The sequence below is a fragment of the Scyliorhinus canicula genome, chromosome 5, assembly GCF_902713615.1.
Source record: "Scyliorhinus canicula chromosome 5, sScyCan1.1, whole genome shotgun sequence".
NCBI classification, from domain to species: Eukaryota; Metazoa; Chordata; class Chondrichthyes; order Carcharhiniformes; family Scyliorhinidae; genus Scyliorhinus; species Scyliorhinus canicula.
Window position 1 is genome coordinate 47,554,544 of NC_052150.1, and position 17,731 is coordinate 47,572,274.

Here is a 17,731-nt window from a genome sequence, read left to right on the forward strand (position 1 = left end):
TAAGAGACTTTTCCCCACTCAGAACAAACTTTGTTCGACTTCTCTCTCACAAGAGCAGCAGATTCATTATTCTGAAGTTTTAATTTACTTCCATAACTCAAATTCTTTCTCATAGTTCCACAGTGCCATTATTAGTCACAACCAAGTCATTTTATTTTACAGCACTGTCCTTCCTTTGTTTCTCCATCAGCCTAGAGTGCTGCTGCTGGATTCTGCTTTGACACATGTGGCTCAGGGTCTGCTTGCAGGTCTAATTCAGACAGCTTCAACTTATTTCTAGCTGTTTGTACATCTTTGTTGTAAGTCTGAGGATTCAATATTCCTTTAACTTCAGCAGTCTGAGCTTCTGACTCTTTGAACATACCTTTGGTTGGAATTTCAATCTCACAGTAGTCATGGATTTCTGTACGTCACTTGATGTATTTGATACAATTTCCATTTTTATCATTTCACTGGACTTTTCTGACATAGAATCCCGACAATGCAGAAGGAGGCCATTCGGCCCATTGAGTCTGCACTGAACCTCCAAAAGAGCACTCCACCAAGATCCACTCCGCCGCCCTGTTTCCATGACCTGAGCCAACCTGCACATCTTTGGACACTAAGGGCAATTTATCATGGCCAATCCACCTAACCTGCACATCTTTGGACTGTGGGAGGAAACCTGGAGCACCAGGAGGAAACCCACGCAGAACGGGGAGAACTTGCAAACTCCACACAGACAGTCACTCAAGGCTGGAATTGAACCCTGGTCCCTGGCACTGTGAGGCAGCAGTGCTAACCACTGTGCCACAGTGATGCCCATAATTGGAGATGGTAGGGCTTTATCTCCAATAAGAATATTCCTTAATATGAAGTTCACACAGGGCAGCACGGTGACGCAGTGGGTTAGCCCTGCAGCCTCACGGTGCCGAGGTCCCACTAACACCATACATGCTCACTAATGCTATTGTTTTAAGTTATAATTTCTAGCATTCTGCCTTCACATGGCCTCTCTTGTGGCAAAAAATAAAATGTTAGATCATATCTATTCTCCATACCATCTTTTTACTGCTCTGAGGAGCCTTTGGGCAGAATTTTCCGCTGCCCCCCCCCTACTTTGCCACCCCCGGGACCTATCCTGCTATCCTGACATTGGGAAGATCCGAGGAACAATGTGAACGTGCCGTGTTTGTCCATAGATCTCTGAAGGCAGAAGTGCAGGTTACTAGGGCTGTGAAAAAGGCATCTGGGACACTTGCCTTTGAGGCATAGATTACAAAAGCAGGGAGGTCATGTTGGAGTTGTATAGAAATTCAGTGAGGCCACAGCTGGAGTACTGTGTGCAGTTCTGGTCGCCATTTAATAGGAAGGATGTGATTGCACTGGAGGGGGTGCAGAGGTGATTCACCAGAACGTTGCCTGGGATAGAATGTTTAAGAAATGAAGAGAGGTTGGATAGGTTTAGATTGATTTCACTGGAGCAGAGAGAACTGACGGGCGACCTGATCGAGATGTACAAGATTATGAGGTGTACGGACAGGGTTGATAGGGAGCAGCTTTTCCCCTGAGTTGAAGGGTCAGTTACGAGGGGACACAGGTTCAACGTGAGGCAGGTCAGGTGTCTTTCATGCGTCGGTGCAGACTCGATGGGCTGAAGGGTGTCTTCTGCACTGTATTATTCCGTGATTCGGTGATATCGGTCTTGAGGTAGTTCCAGACAGAACACCGCATGCCTCTTCTGGCCACTGCAGCGCTGTGCCTGGATAGGTACGAGAGTTGTCGACTAGTCAGATTGGCCGTTAGCTCTCACAGGTGGAATTCCTTCCAAGGAGGAACAGAAGTCCTGTCCACTGCCAATCAATGATCAAGTGAGCATTAAATGGCAGTGGGCTTTCGAGAGTACGGTTGCGTGTTACCGACTCTCACGATGGCAAGCGCCATACTCTTGCCATCCTTAAAATTCTACCCTTTGTCATTTCATTTCTGCCTCACCCATCATTGTAACTGTTCATTATAACTTTATTATCTCTCCAGCTTCAGTATAAATTTGCAAAAACAAAGCTTTACTTTGTGGAGTAGTTCATAACCATCAGCCTCAACAGCAGCTTCTCTTATTTCAGAAATGTTATGGTCTTTCAAGGGGAACCCTTATTCCTAAAAGGATACTGTTTTTAAATTCTTCCATTAACACTACCACTCTAAATTTTAAAAATCTTACTGAAGCTTAATCACTCTATACCATCCATAAATACCTTTTCTCCAGGAAATTCCACAGATGTTTAGTTCTGTCTCTTCCTCAGATTTCCAAACTTTTGTCTTTGGGATTCTAAAACAAACTCATACACATTCAGCACAGCAGTCTTAAACTGCCATTAGTCGGGGGCCTCGATAAAAATAGGTGCAGCACCTTTAGAGTGGTGCAGCATGAAATGAAAAAAATGAAAATCGCTTATTGTCACGAGTAGACTTCAACGAAGTTACTGTGAAAAGCCCCTAGTCGCCACATTCCAGCACCTGTCTGGGGAGGCTGGTACGGGAATCGAACCGTGCTGCTGGCCTGCTTGGTCTGCTTTAAAAGCCAGCAATTTAGCCTGGTGAGCTAAACCAGCTCTGTAATAAAATTGTTCAAATTTCTCTTGACCATTGTAACTTTGTAGCAATTTTTTCAGATGATACAGCACCTTCCAAACCCACAATCACTACCATCTAGAAGGACAAGAGCAGCAGATACCTAGGAACCCCACCACCTGGAGGTTCCCTTCCAAGTCACTCACCACCACGATTTGGAAATATATCGCTGTTCCTTCACTGTCGCTGGGGCAACATCCTGGAATTCCCTCCCCAACAGCACAGTGGGTGTACCTACACCTCATGGACTGCAGAGGTTCAAGAAGGCAACTCACCACCACCTTCTGAAGGGCGACTAGGGATAGGCAATAAATGCTAGCCTAACCAGCAACAACCACATCCCGTTAATGAACTTAAAAAAAACATTTCAACTCCTTTCTCACTGAATTCAGGCACAAAGTGAATACTCCTCGACAAATCAAAACCTCTTGATGTGTGCACTCAGCAGGTGGAACTGGGGCAGCCAGTGTGAACTGCATCTGCATTGGCTGAACGGGGCCGATGGACATCATGTCCAATGGCAGCCCACCACAAACTTCAAAAGTGGCCATCCACGGTTGTGATCAAGTAAGCAGGTCTCAGGTAGTCTCGGATCACACAGCCTGTGCGTCCTAAAGCTGGAGAGATGAAATCAGCAGCCTCTGGTCCATCAAAGGTTCAAGTGTCCAGGGGGTTGATAAAGCTCTCAAACCTCTTGAGGGAGTATCGCGTTGGGTGCAGCATGGTCTGGCATTCAAGGTGAAGAATTCAACACTTATTGGAGCACTGCATTGACTTTAGAAGACACAATAATTGGCAGTAAGCTGCCACTGGACCTGCAAGCCCTCACACAGGCACGACCCTCAAGAGATCAGTGCCTGTGTGGAGGGAGGAGGAGCCAATCAATATCACTGATGGTTTCCCATCATACATTGGTGAGCAGGAAGGTGAGGACTCATCTCAGAATGGCAGATGAGGGGCAGCACGCGGTGTAGTGGTTAGCACTAGGACTGCGGCGCTAAGGACCCGGTTCGAATCCCGGTCCTGAGTCACTGTCTGTGTGGAGTTTGCACATTCTTCCTGTGTCTGCATGGGTTTCACCCCCCACAACCCAAAAATGTGCTGGTTAGGTGGAGTGACCACGCTAAATTGCCCCTTAATTGGAAAAAAATAAATAATTGGGTACCCTAAATTTAGTTTTAGAAAAAGAATGGCTGATGAGGCGGCCGCCTTGGACGAGGCACCAGCTCCTCCATCTCCCTGCCAGTTACCGCTCCAGCCCAGGAGTCCGTGGTGACTGAGAATTGGCCGGCAATCTTAGTGTGCAAACTCTCCCGGGCGGCGCCTGTTCAGGCCCTGCCAACCAGAGGGCGACCAGCAAGATCATTTGTGCCGACAGAGAAACAAAATTAATTTGTTTCATCTTGGATTCATCACCATAAATATCAAACTTCACTCAAGTCAGATGTGTCCTGCGTGCTGCATCAGACTAATAGTTGCCAGTTCAGTGATGTCCAGAGGGTCAAACTTTATTTGGAAGGGAATGGGGCTTATGGAATGGCTGAATGTTATCTGTTTGGGATGATGGTTGTGTCCATTGGTGATGTGGTAAGGCAGAGAACAGTCTATTTGAAGAAGCACAGAATTAGGGTGTCTCTGATGAACCTGCCCCCCTGAAGCTTCCGGAAGGCACCCTTGTCGTCCTCATCCTCTGGCTGCCCGGCATCAGCATCCGAATGGATTGGAAAGCTGTCAGCCAATCTGACTGGCTGACCCTTCCAAGGGTGGATGGAATCCTGCCCACTGTCAATTAAAGCTCAAATGTGTGTTAAGTGGCTTCCGAGAGTCGGTGGTGGCACATTACACGCCGACTCTCAGGATGGCGAGTGCCGATTGTTCACCATCCTTAAAATTCTACCCTGTGATTCCCAGCATAAAAAGACTCTAACTTGGCTTCTTTCAGTAAACAGAAAAGAAATTGATTCATTATTGAAAAAAAACTTCTTTTTTCAAAAGCAGGTAGGTCACTGGCGGGTGTCAGGAGGGTGGCGGGGCCATCGGTTACGGCATTCACGATTGCGCAAAGAAGTGCCCAGTGGCTGCGACCAGCTTTCAAAAATGCCAGCCTCGACCGGCTTTCAGAATGTCAGCCGTCCCGTGCATGCATGCCCCCTCAGGGGTGCGCAAGCCCAGATCTCAGCGAGACAGAATGCCTCCTCCTGACATCAGACCGCTGAACCAGGAGCAGATTATTTTTTAAATTGATGACGCCTTCTCTCCAGAAGCAGCGGCTGAGAGCAGATCACTTGTTCTGGGTGCCTCCATTTTGTAGCTGCCAGCAGTGCTGGTGTGAGCTCCCGGGTCTCTGATGAACATCCATTGAAAAGAAGCTGAAATCAGGAAAAAACAGTACAAAGATGATTTCTTGAGGTATGGGTTTATTAATTGTGCCAATGCAAATCAGGATGCAAAGCCCATATATGTTCTATGAGGGATGTACTGGCAAATAATAGAGTATCATAGAATTTACAGTGCATAAAGAGGTCATTCGGTCCATCGAGTCTACACCAGCCCTTGAAAGAGTACCCTATTTAAATTCACACCTCCACCCTGTCCCCGTAACCCAGTAAACCCGTTAACCTTTGGACACCACAGGGCAACTTAGCGGTGCCAATCACCCGGAGGAAACCCACGCAGACACAGGGAGAACGTGCAGACTCCGCACAGACAGTGACCCAAGCTGGGAATCGAACCCACGTCTCTGGCGCTGTGAAACAACAGTGCTAACCACTGTGCTACTGTGTCGCCCCCCCCCCCCACCGTGGGAGGAAAGAAGTGAAAGATTAAAATCTCAAAATTCAAAGGTGTTGAATTCTTCAATTCTTCAAATTTAAGAATAAGCATGGCGAGTTCAAGGACAAAGTTTTTTTTCAAAGGCTGCTGCGAGAACTTAAATCATCAGCTGAAGCCTTTAGCAGAAATGTAACATTGAATGACAAAGCAAGTGAGATCATGAGGAGCAAGCAGGCTCTCCTGTCACATTCAAGGTAAGTGAAAATGGTGACAATGTGGGGACCATGAATTGGATTCAATTTGAATTGTTGTTTGAAGCAGGCAAAGAGCTGGATTAGGGGTTTGCCCCTGTCCACACTCTGAGCTCTGGCTTTGTAACTCTAATAAAGTAATTTAAAAAAAATTTTTTTACTGGCACAATGGCTGGCAGGGTGAAGTTATGCACCCAGTCACCACTGTCTTTTCCCCCATATCGAGGCGAAAATTCTTCCCTATGTATCAATTGTACTTTGTTAGCTGAAAAAAGCTTTGGGCCATTCTGAGGTTATGAAAGGGACTATGTAAATACTGGCATTTCTTACTTGGTAGTCATATGGTTCAATGATTAAAAAGTTGTTGGCTAATCATTGTTGGTTTATAATCGCCAAGCTGCACAACTGTGGTACTTCATTTCTCACATCAGTTACCCTTATTAACTTCATTAGTGAGTGAACAGATTCATTGCACAGTGGTTAGCACTGCTTCCAGGGACCCGGGTTCAATTCCAGCCTTGAGTGACTGTGTGGAGTTTGCACATTCTCCTTGTGTCTGCGTGGGTTTCCTCTGGATGCTCCAGTTTCCTCCCACAGTCCAAAGATGTACAGGATAGGTGGGTTGGTCATGCTAAATTGCCCCGTAGTGACTTACGGTTGCGCTCGCGACTTCCGGTGGCGCACGCGAGCGGAGTGGCTGCGTCGAGAAGAGGTTCCCGCTGGTCCGCGATTTTTTGGACTTTTTCGGGGGTTGCCCCGTGGTTCTCTCTTCCCGGGTTTCTTCGGCCTTTGGGGCCTGAGGGACAGGCGCCGGGTCGGTCCAGTTTGGAGCTGGTGAGGAGCCCCGTGGGAGTGTCCAGCGGCCGGAGCAGGAGGCATCGACCCAGAGGTCAGATACATGGACGGAGCTTGACACGAGGCGAGGCAATCGAGGTGGCAGGCCTGAGTCCAGAACGTGATGTAGAGGGAGACTAGAGCACACTGGGTGGCTCCCACTGAAAATGGATCTTTGAGGAGTTTGAAGTCCGGTCCTCGGGGGAAGAGATTTCCTGACTTTGGAATTTTTAGGAAAAAATTTGTGAAAATAATTATTTAGTTATTTTCGGATTGAAGAAAGAAAGAAGAAATAATAAGTCGTTAGAGAATGCGAAAAGCAGCTTGGAAGAAGGAAGAAAACCCGGGTTCGCTGTTGAATGAGAAGGCCAGCAAAAGCGCTGACAAGATGGCGGATGCCGGATCGCATGGTGGGGCCGCACCACTTACGGTGGGAAAGATGGCCAAGGTGATGGCGGTGGAGCTGGAAAAGCAGTTTGCGAGGCAAATGGAGGCTTTGAGGAAGGAGGCGGCAGTCGCATTTAAATCATTGGTGGAGGAGGCAATCGCCCCGGTGAGGGTAACAGTGGCGAAGACATCGGCCGAGGTGAGAGAGAGGGCGAAAAGATGAAGGAAGTGGAGGAAGCCATGTTGCAGCACAGCAATCAGCTCACCTTGATGGGGGACGAGCTGCGGAGGGTGGTGGAGGTCAACAGAGGACTCCAAGCAAAGCTCGAGGACTTGGAGAATCGCTCGAGATGGCACAATCTGCGAATTGTGGGCTTGCCTGAAGGATCAGAGGGCTCAAGGCCAACAGAGTACTTCGCTAAGAAGTTGGCGGAGCTGATGGGAGAGGGTGAGAACTCCTCCCAGTACGAGCTGTACCGAGCTCATCGGTCATTAAGGCCGAAGCCCAAGGTGAATGAGCCACCAAGAGCAGTAATTATTTGCTTCCATAAGTACTTCTTGAAAGAGAAGATGTTAAGCTGGGCAAAGCAGAAGCGCGAGGTGCAGTGGGACGGTGCTGGAGTTCGGATCTATCAGGACTTGATGGGTGAGTTGGCAAAGAGACGAGTGGCGTTTGGGCGGGTGAAGGCGGCACTGTACAAGAAGGAGGTACGATTTGGTATGGTGTACCCGGCAAAGCAGAGGGTAACGTATAACACCAAAGACTTTTATTTTGAGACAGCGGAGGCGGCTGAGGCGTTCATGATGTTAACAATGGACAGGGTCGGGTCAGGCTTATGAGGCAGGGCCCAGTGGTATGGTGATGGTGGATAAGAAGGGTGGGGGGGGGGGTGAGAGACCCCCAGTTAGGATGGTCACGTGGAACGTGAAAGGGCTAGGAGGTCCGGCCAAGAGGTCAAGGGTCCTTGCGCATCTTAAAAAGTTTGAAAGCCGATGTGGCAATGCTGCAGGAGGCTCAATTGAGGTGAAGGACCAGGTGAGACTTAAAAAGGTCTGGGTTAGTCAAGTGTTTCACTCTGATTTGACGGAAGGGCTCGAGGGGTAGCGGTGTTGGTCAGCAAAAGGGTACACTTTCAGATGAAGAAGGTGGTGACAGATCAGGGGGTAGATATGTGATTGTGACAGGGGCGCTAGAGGCGAGATTAGTGGCGCTGTTAAGTCCCAATTGGGGCGATGTGGGATTCACGAAGAAGGTGTTTGAGGCCATTCCCGACTTGGACACACATGAGCGGATTGTGGGGGGGGGGGGGGGGGGGGGGGGGGGGGGGGGGGGGGACTGGAACTTGGTGCAGGAGCCAAGGTTGGACAGATCACGGCCGCACTCGTTGGTCCCATCAGGGGGGGGCAAAGGCGCTGGCTGGGCTAATGGTGGAAATGGGAGGAGTGGACCCTTGGAGGTTCCTGCACCCAAGGGAACGGGAGTACTCGTTTTTCTCAGCAGTCCATAAGGTATACTTGCGGATCGACCTTTTTGTGGTGGGGAAGGCTTTGCTGGCTGGGGTTAAGGGGTCGGAATACTCGGCAACTGCAGTGTCAGATCACGCTCCGATTTGGGTGGATATGGTACTGGAGAAGGGGGTAGCACAGAGGTCGGGGTGGAAACTGGATGTGGGGCTTTTGGGGAACCAAGTGTTCTGTGAGAAAATTGAGAAGGTAATTAAGGAATATGTAGGTTTCAACTGTACGGGTGATGTGTCGAAGACAGTTGTCTGGGAGGCTCTAAAGGCGGTGGTGAGAGGTGAGGTAATTTTGTTTAAGGCCAGGGTGGACAAAGAGGAGAGGTTGGAGCAGCAGAGGGTAATAGATGAGATGTTGGAGGTAGATAGGAGTTCTGCAGAAGATGGGGACCCAGCGAAGCTGGAAAAGAGGAAGGATTTACAGGCGAGCTTCGACCGACTGTCCACCAGGAAGGCAGTGCGCCAACTGAGACGAGCAAGGGGTGCAGTTTATGAACATGGAGATAAGGCTATGTTAGCAGGTCAGCTCCGGAGGGAAGCAGCGGCAAGGGAAATTCTTCAGGTGAGGGATAGGGCAGGGAAGTTGGTGGTGGCTCCGGAGCTGATTAACAAGGTTTTTGAGGAGTTTTATGAGAGGTTGTACAGATCAGAGCCACCCGGGGGAGACCGTGAGATGCAGGAATTTCTAGATGGGTTGGAGTAACCGAGGTTAGGGGAGGGGGACAGGGCTACATTAGAAGGAGCAATAGTGGAGCAGGAGATAAAGGATGCGATTGGGAGGATGCAGTCGGGGAAGGTGGCAGGGCCGGATGGGTTTCCGGTGGAATATTATAAAAAATTCAAGGATAAGCTGGCACCCCTGATAGGGAAGGGGGTGTTGCCACATACCTTGGGGCAGGCATCGATTTCACTATTGCTAAAAAAGATAAGCATCCGACGGAGTGTGGGTCGTATAGGCCCATATCACTTCTGCATGTGGAGCAAAAGTATTGGTGAAGGTACTGGTGGGTAGGCTGGAGGAGTGCCTCCCGAAGGTGATAGGTGAGGATCAGACGGGGTGCGTGAAAGAGAGGTATCTTTTTTCGAACATTAGGAGGGTTTTGAACGTCGTTATGGCACCGGCAGAGGGGAAGGAAACAGCTGGTTGTGGCATTGGATGCCGAGCAGGCGGTTGACCAGGTAGAATGGGGGTACCTGATGGCAGTTCTGGAGCGGTTTGGGATTGGACCAAGATTTGTGAACTGGGTGAAGCTACTATATGAGGAGCCGAAGGCGAGTGTCCGCACAAACAACATCAGCTCGAGATACTTTTCTCTCCACCGTGGAACGCGGCAGAGATGTCCTATGTCCCCCCTGCTATTTGAACTTGCGATTGAGCCGTTGGCCATTGCATTAAGAAGTTCGGGAGCATGGAAAGGAATAGTGCAGGGGGGGGTAGATTGAGCACAGGGTGTTCTTATATGCCGACGACTTGCTGTTATATGTGTCAGAACCGAGTGTGTCGATAGGGGGAATATTGGAGCTACTGTGGGTATTTAAGTCTTTTCCGGGGTACAAGCTGAACCTAGACAAGAGTGAGTATTTTGTGGTGTCTCGGCCGGGGGTGGGGGCAGGGGTGGGGGGCTGCCATTCCGTAGGGCAGGGACTCACTTTAGGTATCTGGGGGTGCTGGTTGCCCGAGATTGGGGGAGGCTTTGCAGGTACAACATCTCTATGATGCACGATCAGTTGTACAAAGACTAAGGTTGGATACAACTGTGGCTTTATTGCAGTAAGATGTGTGGTCTCCCACAGCAGCTGGCGAAATGGCTGCTGAATAGAGGACACACATATTTATACTCCTCCTACTGGGCGGAGCCAGCAGGCAGGGGCTACCGGTAGTACAGGTCCTATCTTACATCACCTAATACAGGTGTAACAGTGGTTTACCACACTCTAGTTTGGTGGGGAGAGTGAAAGCCGATCTGGCAAGGTGGGATGGTCTCCCTCTGTCACTGGTGGGTCAAGTACAGGCGGTTAAAATGAATGCGTTGCCGTGATTTCTGTTTATTTTTCAATGCCTTCCGATTTTCCTACCAAAGGCTTTTTTCAGGGAGGTTGAGGGAAGGATTACTTCGTTCATATGGGGAGGGAAGGTGGCCAGAGTGAGGAAGGTGCTGCTACAGAGGGGAAGGCAGGCAGGGGGTTTGGGTCTCCCGAACCTGATGTACTACTACTGGGCGGTGAATGTGGAGAAGGTGCGCAGCTGGGTCAGGGGGGTTGATTCCCAGTGGGTCAGAATGGAGGAGGGTTTGTGCAGGGGGTCGGGACTGAAAGCACTAGCAACAGCGCCACTCCCGATAGCCCTGGGGAAATACTCAGGGAATCCGGTAATAATAGCTTCATTGAAAACCTGGAGGCAGTTTCGCCAACACTTCAGGTTGGGGGCAGGGTCAAGGGAAATGTCGATTCGGTGGAACCACAGATTTGAGCCAGGGAGGTGGGATGGAAATTTCCGGATATAGGAAGAGAAGGGGATTAAGACGCTAAAAGATTTGTTTCTCAGGGGTTGGTTTGCAGGATTGAGGGAGCTGGAAGCGAAGTATGGGCTGGAGCAGGGAGAAATGTTTTGATACATGCAGGTTTGAGATTTTGCCAGGAAGGAGATAATAGAGCTTCCCGGAGGAACCGGCCTCCACATTGCTGGAGGAGGTGCTGACGACAAGGGAACTGGAGAAGGGGGTAGTGTCAGCGGTGTACTGAGCTATTTTGGAAAAGAATAAAGCACCACTGGAAGGGATCAAAGCAAAGTGGGAGGAAGAGTTGGGAGAGGTTATAGAGGAGGGGGTTTGGTGTGAGGTGCTCCGGAGAGTGAATGCCTCCACCTCATGTGCGTTGTTGGGGCTGATACAGCTGAAGATGGTATACAGAGCGCACCTCACGAGGGCGAGGATGAGCCGATTCTTTGAAGGAGTAGAAGATGTGTGTGAGAGTTGCGGGAGGGGCCCCGCTAATCACGTTCATATGTTTTGTTCCTGTCCAGAGCTAGAGGATTACTGGAAGGAGGTTTTTAGGGTAATTTCCAAGGTGGTGCATGTGAAACTGGACCCGGGTCCCTTGGAGGCCATATAGAACATAGAACATTACACCGCAGTACAGGCCCTTCGGCCCTCAATGTTGCGCCGACCTGTGAAACCCCTCTAAAGCCCATCTACACTATTCCCTTATCGTCCATATGTCTATCCAATGACCATTTGAATGCGTTTAGTGTTGGCGAGTCCATTACTGTTGCAGGCAGGGCATTCCATGCCCTTACTACTCTCTGAGTAAAGAACCTACCTCTGACATCTGTCCTACACCTATCTCCCCTCAATTTAAAGCTATGTCCCCTCGTGCTAGACATCACCATCCGAGGAAAAAGGCTCTCAATGTCCACCCTATCTAATCCTCTGATCATCTTGAATGCCTCAATTAAGTCACCTCTTAACCTTCTTCTCTCTAACGAAAACAGCCTTAAGTCCCTCAGCCTTTCCTCATAAGATCTTCCCTCCATACCAGGCAACATCCTGGTAAATCTCCTCTGCACCCTTTCCAATGCTTCCGCATCCTTCCTATAATGCGGCGACATAACTGCACACAATACTCCAAATGCGGCCGCACCAGAGTTTTGTACAACTGCAACGTGACCTCATGGCTCCGAAACTTAATTCCTCTACCAAAAAAGCTAACACACTGTACGCCTTCTTAACAACCCTCTCAACCTGGGTGGCAACTTTCAGGGATCTATGTACACGGACACCGAGATCACGGGGTGTCGGACCAGCCAGGGTTGGAAATGGGTGCGGAGGCAGATATCGTAGCCTTCGCCTCGTTGATCGCCCGAAGGTGGATCCTGTTGGGATGGAAAGCAGCCTCTCCACCCTGTGCCCTGGCGTGGCGGGGGGACCTGTTGGAATTCTTGACTCTTGAGAAGGTTAAGTTTGAACTGAGGGGAAGGACGGAGGGGTTCTACAAGTCATGGGCATTATTTATTATGCACTTTCAAGAACTGTATAACATCGACCACTGGTTGGGGGGGATGGGTGTATTGGGGGTGACTATGGGTAATCCCTGATTCCTTTTTGTCATTTGTTTATGTAAACATGCAGGCTAATGTTTGGGGGTTGGTGGGAGGATGGGATTGTTGTTATTGTTATGGGAATTGACATATTTGTTGCTGATTATTGTTTATTGTTCGTGGGTGTAAATTTGGGAGAAAATGTGAAAAAGATGCAGAATAAAAATATATATTTTTTTTAAATTGCCCCTTCGTGTTCAAAGATTTGGTGGATGTGCAGGTTAGGTGGGATTACAGGGTTCTGGGGACAGGATGGGAGAGTGGGCCTAGGTAGGTTGCTCTTTCAGAGTGGCGGTGCAGACCCAATGGACCGAATGGCCTCCTTCTGGACTGTAGGATGGACTGGACCGATGGATTGTTAAATAATGCTTGATTTGCAGGACTGGCTTGATATTGATAGAAAATGCTTTCGTTCCATTAAATAATGTAAATATATTTGTCCACCACAAGCATACCAGAGGGAGAAGGGGACGGGGGGGGATTTGGGAAGGGATCTTGAGAGTGGGATGCAGTTAGTGTGGAGAATAATAATAATAATCTTTATTGGTGTCACAAGTCGGCTTACATTAACATCGCAATGAAGTTACTGTGAAAATCCCCTAGTCGCCACACTCCGGCACCTGTTCAGGCAACTGAGGGAGAATTCAGAATGTCCAATTCACTTAACAAGCACGTCTTTCGGGACTTGTAGTAGAAAACCGGAGTGCCCAGAGGAAACCTACGCAGACACATGGAGAACGTGCAGTCTCCATACAGACAGTACCCAAGCCGGGAATCAAATCCAGTTCCCTGGCGTTGTTAAGCAACGGTGCTAACCACTGTGCTGCTCTTCTGCCCAATAAACACCAGCATAGACATTTGCACTCAGTGACCTGTTACTGTAGATTTTCTATGTACTATTTGGGACAGTTTTGTCATCTACACTGTTTACATTTTTGGGGAAAGTTTGGTAAATATAGGGTTGCATATACATGTACTTCCTTACATTGGATTAAGTCAAAGTAAATGTATCGCATTCTCAATGAGCATACTGATATTTAAGGGTTGAAAAGACATATACTCTCCTTGAACACTCCTCTGGCTGTGTAAGGAGGCACAAAGTACTTACTATATTAAGCTTTGCTTTTTATAGGCATGACGCAACAAGTGGTTCACAGATCACACTGTCAATTTTGTAATGTTTAATATGGTGTGACAATGGGTTCAATTCAATAAATACAGTAGATAGCTACAATTACAAATCATATGAGTGGCCCACATATATTCCACAATTACACCCATCTCAATCTTTTAACTTCAGTAGTTACTTAATTAATTACCTGTTAATTCGAGTCGTCAGACCTGTAATTTACCACAGCAAGCAATACTGAAACAAAACATCAGCTAGAACCCCTATTAGATTCCTCAAACCACAATAAATAATCAACAACTTGCATTTTTGAGGTATGTTTCAAGCACTCTGGATGTCCCAAAATGTTTATCAATTATGTGTTTTTTTTAAATTTGAAGCCCTGGTGTCTGTTGGGATGCAGATAAATGCTGCAGCCAATTTGCAAACAATAAGATCTCACAACCCGCAATGAGATAAATGACTAAATTATGAGATGAAATTATGAGATAAATGACTAGTTTTGACAAAGAGTCATCCAGACTCGGAACATTAGCTCCGTTCTCTTGCCACAGATGCTGTCACACCGGCTGAGATTGTCCAGCGTTTTCTGTTTTTGTTTCAGATTCCAGCATCCGCAGTCATTTGCTTTTGACTAAATAGTCGTTTTTGGTTCGGTTATGTGAGAGATGGGTGTTGCCGAAGACACCAGAAGAAATCCCTGGCTCTTCTTCACTTAATGGCATATCTTTTGCATCCACGTCATGTGAAGGAAGGCACCTCTGACAGCACTGCACTCCCTCAGTAATGAATTAAGATGTCAGACTAGTTTATATGCTCATGTCCCTGGAGTGGGGTTTGATCCCAGGGTGTTCTAACTCAGAGATTTGAGTGCTAATCTCAAGCCAAGGCTGACATTCACTCCTATCATGGAAAAATACGGTTTTACTACCATACCTCAGATTGGTTTGGCTGCACTATCAAATATCAGTGGAACCTACACAAGCATTCAGTCATTTTCATGTCAGGTGTGCTCAAGGAACCTTCAAGTCATTGATTCTTTGATCCTTTGCGAAAGATCGTTGAGTTAGTCTGTTTAGTCCAGATTGGATATTTGCTCAAGTAGTTCGACTGGCCACAACACAAGAATTGACAGTGGCGCCAAGTACGAGATGTAATTGGCTCTAACTAAATTTTCAATGTTTAAAAAACAAATCCCAGTGTAATACTTTTGGGGTGACATTTATGTGCTGGTCCTTGTATTTTTCTTGGTTCCAGGTGGGACTTTAACTTGTAGATAAGATTGTTTTTGGCACAGGGTTATGAGTGTCCTTCTAAAGTGCATCAGTTTTATGAGCATTGGATTTGTAATTGAGAATGTTATAATCCACACGGGTCTTCCGGGGTGATCCACTACCCTGTGGAGCTTGCAGAATACAAGCTCTCCCAATTAGGGCGCGGACCCTTAACTAAGTTCATGTGCCTTTGTATAAATAGAGTTGGCCAATCAGGCACCGACGAGAGAAGACACACTAGGGGAGCTGGAGCTGTGTGTATAGTTAACGTGTTAAATAAAATAAGTTTTGTTTTTCTCTACAACTCGGTGTGGACTCCTTTCGTTGCCCCTTACAAAAGAAATGTTTCTCACGAGTATCCCTTGTGACCATCCAAATATCAAGCCCCCAAATTTCTAACATTGAATACTATCTGTACTGAAGGTTATTGACGTTGACCGCAATTTAACCACTGCATTGTGCCCGGCGCGGAGCTGAGCGCACTGGTTAAATAGCGAGAAAGGCCAAAATTGAGATTTGTGTCGGGCATGAATCAGTTTGCTATCTAACCGGCCAGCTACCAATGGCGAGTTCCGGATCACGCCCAAATATGGCGAGCATTTTATTCACCCTCCTTTCCATTAATTTCCATCTCATTAGCGAGACTGAAGTCGAATGCAACGGCCTCACAGGAATTAACCGGCTCTCCAGTGAGAAATCCAGGAGGTATTGGTGACCCTGTTGCTGGTCATCCAACCTCCCCGGGGAACAGAATATCCCATCTCACATCGACGGCATTGAGAAACCTGGCCAAGGTGGCATCCCCAAAGAGAGATGCAGGTCTGTGCAATGCCATGCTTGTGTGCTGACTTGGTGTGAGTGGTGAGGGAACACTTAAAAGCAGATCCCCCTTGTTAGCGGTGAGATGCTGGGGCGCAAGTCTGGCAAATCAGGCGGCGAGACAGCCAGTAATGGCAAGAAGCTCGTGGGGACTCATGTCTGGCACTAAATGCTATTAAATATGGGCCACCATCTCGCCAACACAGCTGTCGAGAAACACCCGCCAAATGCGCACAAAATCACATTTAGAAATGTTTCCGTTAAATCATCCCGGTTATATTTATACCCCTATATGTACATTGCCAATAAACTGTTGCTCATATCCCCAGATCATAACATAGATAACCTATTTTCAACCATTGTCTTGCAATATTTTACCAGCTCAGAAGCATAGATACACCAGAAGGCCACAATCTCCACTTGTCTTTAATTCCCTGAAACATCCACTTGCAGATCCCTGGTGGGTTGAAAGCCACCCTCCTTTCATGTCAAAATCCTGCAAGTCCTGACACAACAGCAATTGGGATTACATTCACCACACAGACTGCAGAAGATTAAGAAGAAAACTAGTCACGCGTGTAATGCCCAATCCCAAGAATTCGTTTTTAGGAATGTTCTCACTCTTTGCTGGATTGGCCTCATGGAAGAGCCTGTTTAAACACTTAACATAGACACTTACCCTTTCTGAACTATAGTAAGCTGAACCACCCAGTGATCCCACTGGCAACATCCAATCAGCTGTTCAGAGACTCTTACACTCGATGACTCTTACAGGAGGGTTCAATAGTCAAGTGATGTGGCCCATAAAGGCCATTCGCCCACTGTGAAGGAATTGAAACTCTCTCAGTAATATATTAATGTTCTATCGCTGATTTTAGGCATATGAAATAGTCTGAAGCTCAGGTGTCCAACAATCCCGGAGTCATAGAAAAGATTGAAATGTACGTCAGTGCAATTTTAATTAGAATAACATTATAATTCCCTTTTAAGTCTTCTCTCACTCATTTTCTTTTGTCCATCTACTTTATTCAAAAAATTTGTTACAAAACATTTCATTAAATATTCCAAAGAGTCCAATTAAATTAAACTTTTCTCTGTACAGCATGTTCCACTCTGAGGGTGCCTCGACACAATTGCAATTGTTTAGTTTCTGCAACATGAACAGAAATACAACACCGTATGTTCAAAACTTTCTTCTTTTTTTCGTGGATTTTAAGACTGGCTGGAGTTGTAGAATTTGCATTCCAGTTGGTGCTGGTGTCAGAAGATGAAATAAACATGCAGAGACTGGATCGCTTCTGTAAAAATTCCAGGAAATCTTCCAGAAGAGACAGGCTTGAGGAGAAGGCTGTTGTTCTGCTTGGAGGGCTGTGTCTTGATAGTTCGCCAGTTTGATATTAAACAGTAGACTGCTTGTGAGACTAAAGACATAATATTAAAACTGTACAAAAAGGCCAGAGGTTTGGGTCATGTGACATGTCGCAGAAATGTTTTATTGCACCTTAACAATCAGTTTCTGTGCTTCTGGCCATAATTCCATCATTTCTCCTGAGGACAAAGTGGTTACTAGCATCTGTTCTAGTGTAATGAATTTTGATCTTTCTCTTTTGTAATACTTATAATAATAATAATAATCTTTATTGTCACAAGTAGGCTTACATTAACACTGCAAAGAAGTTACTGTTAAAAGTTCCATGTCGTCACATTCTGGCCCCTGTTCCGGGACACGGAGGGAGAATTCAGAATGTCCAAATGATCTAACAGCACTTCTGGGAGGAAACTGTAATGATCTGCACATCTGCATGTATACAAGGGATTAATGTAAATACACTACAACTAAGTAATCACTAGAATGAGCACCAGAGAGGCATAAAATAGATGGATGGGTTCCAGGATCCCGCTCTTCACAGGAACGGCAGCTAGTGAGCAGGACACAGAGACAGCTCTCATGTAACATCTAACATAAGGTCTGGAGAGAGAACAAATTTACTCAATAAAGCATTTACTTCAACTGGAAGACTACGAGCTTTATTAAGACATAA